We start from the raw sequence: 3,607 nt of genomic DNA on the forward strand, positions 1-3,607 counted from the left end.
ATTATACTTACTACCCATCTTATAAGAATTTTTTCCTTGAATAAGGCAAAAAAGGTATTATTAATTCCCAAAATGTACCCAAAAAAAATTTAATTCCCTGCGTACCGTCCACGTAGGACGGCACGTGAGAAATTTTTTTTTTTTTTTTACTTCAGCTAAACCGCTACTCCGAGTAGCGGTTAATGCATAAAAACCGCTACTCCGAGTAGCGGTTATCTTTGAAATTAACCGCTAGTTCAAGTAGCGGTTCCTTTATGTTGACCGCTACTTGAAGTAGTGGTTTAATTGGCTTTGGACCCGCGGCTATAAACCGCTACTCCAAGTAGCGGTTCATTAAACAAAACCGCTACTCCGAGTAGCGGTTTACTAAAATCCCCAAATCCAACCTAACCCTTCCAATTTCGCACATTCGAAAATCATTCTCTCAAACTCTCTTCTCCCTCTCTCTCTTAACCCGACAGCAGACACCGACCGCGCCGCACACCGCCTCACCGGAGGTCACCACGCCGCACACCGCACCTCACCGGCGCACCACCACCGGAGCTCAACACGTTCGCTGACGGAGACCTCACCGGCGTACCACCAGAGGGTTCTTCGGTATGTCGAGCGTGTTGGTTTTCTCGGCATACATCGTTTGGTAGGGGGAGGTTTGGAGATTGATAGACCACTTCTGACGGCATTAGTGGAGCGATGGAGGCAGGAGACCCATACCTTTCATTTGACTGTTGGGGAGGCGACGATTACTTTAGAGGATGTCGCTGTTATCCTTGGACTTAGAGTGCACGGGGCACCTGTTACAGGTCGAGGCGAGGGTAACTGGGCTGCATTAGTTTTCGAGTTGTTAGGGATTTGGCCCAACACACTGGAGAACGAGCCCAAAGTTCTCCAGGGTTCGTCTTTGAGATTGACATGGCTTCGGCATCATTTTTTCTTGTTGCCGAACGATGCTGATGAGGTGACAGTTTAGCGATTTGCACGGGCTTACATTCTTGCGTTGATGGGGTCCATTCTTTTTGCTGACAAGAGTGGAGATGCAGTCCAGGTTCTTTATCTCCCACTTTTAGCAGATCTCGACGTAGCAGGGACATATAGTTGGGGTAAATACCTGTATCGGCAGCTATGTCGGGCATCACAGAGGGATGCGAAGGAGTTAGGTGACCCTGTGTTGTTACAGATTTGGGCATGGGAGCACATAAACATCGGCAGACCTCGGATTTCGAGGGTGCGAGACCCACCTCCACAGTTTGACGAGGCCGCTCCTATTTTAGGCTCCCAGCATGTTCCGGGGGTTGACCCCTTAGCTGTCAGGTAATATTCAATGTCTCACATTTGTTGACATTATTTAGTTTCATTTTTCTCATGGTTACTAACGTGTATTTCTTTTCAGTTGGCTTCGAGTACACATCACTAGGTCCCACTAGCAGGTGGGCTTCCTTACTACAGGGATGCACTTGACCATCAGACGGACGAGCAGGTACATAGGGTCGTACTTGCCTAACTTATATACATTGGTAGACTCTTCTCTTGCCTAATATTTGAAGATTCTTTTTTTGTAGATGACTTGGCAGCCATATACTGATGCGAGACTGGCGTTGTTACCTGCTATATGTCGAGCTGATCGACATGTATGGCGCACAGTGGCCCCACTTATCTGTTTCGACATTGTAGAGTTCCATTTCCCTGGTCGAGTTATGCGCCAGTTTGGATTCGAGCGACGATTCCAGCACCTTTGTGATACGAGCACAACCCTTCATGCATAGATCGGAGGTCGAAGAACAAGAACTATCCGCTCAGACATCGACCTTACATTGCACAGTGGGATGAGCGCGAGGACATAGTTCAGGGGCACTCCTTTTAGTGGTCGTACTCATGCCATTGAGGTATATGATATGGTATCGTCGCATCAGCGAGGCTACGCATGACGAACCCATTGAGGCGACCACCTTCTTACACATTATCAGCCTGCGTCTGCAGATTATAGTTACTGGTAAGTCCATGAATTGTTAGTGTAGTTTTATTTATTTATACGATTATAAATAATATGTATCTCTTCTATGCAGGCACATACTTTATCTGATATTGCTCATAGGTGTGGTACTGTACTAGAGGCTTCTGAGTCATTGCCTCCAGATATGGTGCGTCAGTTGTATGCACAGACATTGCAGACCATGAGGGGACTGTGTATTGATGTTGTTGGCCGAGCTGGACATGCCGCATATCGTACAGGGCGTGCTACTTCTGCTGGATATACATCGACTTCTACATCTTCTACGTCTGCTGCCACATATATCTACCACGACAACTTTGCTTTCACTCCAGTCAGTCAGAGGACCTATCGACGACGTTCTGACTCTACTCCCCCTTCTCTTGATGCCATTGCAGAGTCTCATGATACCATACCTAGTTCATCTACACCTTCACAGAAGAAGAAGATAGGGTCTTAGCATTTTCATTTATTGTTTGTATAGTTAGTTAACATTATGTTACATTTTAAACTTTGTTTGTGATTGACATATTTTCTCAATCTAACTCGTAATTAAAAATATTTTGCATAAATTTGAAGTTGGTGTTGTTGAATGGAATTTGGTGCTGGAATTGCAGGTTGGATAATTGTTGGAATTGGAGGTTGGAGAATTGTTTGGAATTGCTGGAATTGCAGGTTGGATACTTGTTTGGGATTGCTGGATTTTTTTGTGTTTTTGGCACTTGGCCAGTTATGGGGAAACGTGTGCTGTGTTATTACAACAAAATCGCTACTCCGAATAGCGATTTACTTGTGCGTTGGAACTGGGGAATGAAACCGCTACTCAGAGTAGCGGTTCAGTCATCAAAACCGCTACTATGAGTAGCGGTTTATGTGAATGAACCGCTACTCGGAATAGTGGTTTAGTTTAAAGGAAACCGCTACTCGGAGTAGCAGTTTACCTGCGCTAAAACAAAAAAAAAAACATTTTTTCGCGTGCCGTCCTACATGGACGGTACGCAGGGAATTTATTTTTTTTGGGGCACATTTTGGGAATTAATACCCTTTTTTGCATTATTGAAGGAAAAAATTCCATCTTATAAAGTCGAATCTTAAATCTTAGGCCACTTCTGTATTAACGTGGTTTTTAAATTTTTTGGTTCTTTGATTTTTAAGATCATATGATATAATAATGTCCTTCTCCTCCTCTCTTATAATAATATATGTCCTTAATAAATAAAAAATTAGTCAAATTTATTGGGAACATGATAATTTTGAAAATTGAAAAGTGAAAGGATTTTTGAACTGGAATAATACAAACTTTGGCTGGTTCTCTCGCAATAATACAAATTTTAAATTATTTTTTAATAATACAAACTTTAGGGCAAAATTCCTACAATGGGTCATGACCAATTATGAACTTGTTGTTGTAGGTAACTTGCTGACGTGGCAATTACCGTTGGGGGACTTTTATAACAATCAATTTAGGCTCTTTTTTTTCGTTATTTCCCCAGTCATCTTCTTCTCCACATAACTTCTTCCTTCATTTTTTTTCTTCTTCCTCCCTCAAATTCTTTTCATGATTCCATAAATTTCGTCCTCAATAACAAAATCCCAATTGCAATTGGAGAATCTGAAGCGTAA

This window comes from Beta vulgaris, chromosome 8 (assembly GCF_026745355.1).
Source record: "Beta vulgaris subsp. vulgaris cultivar EL10 chromosome 8, EL10.2, whole genome shotgun sequence".
NCBI classification, from domain to species: Eukaryota; Viridiplantae; Streptophyta; class Magnoliopsida; order Caryophyllales; family Amaranthaceae; genus Beta; species Beta vulgaris.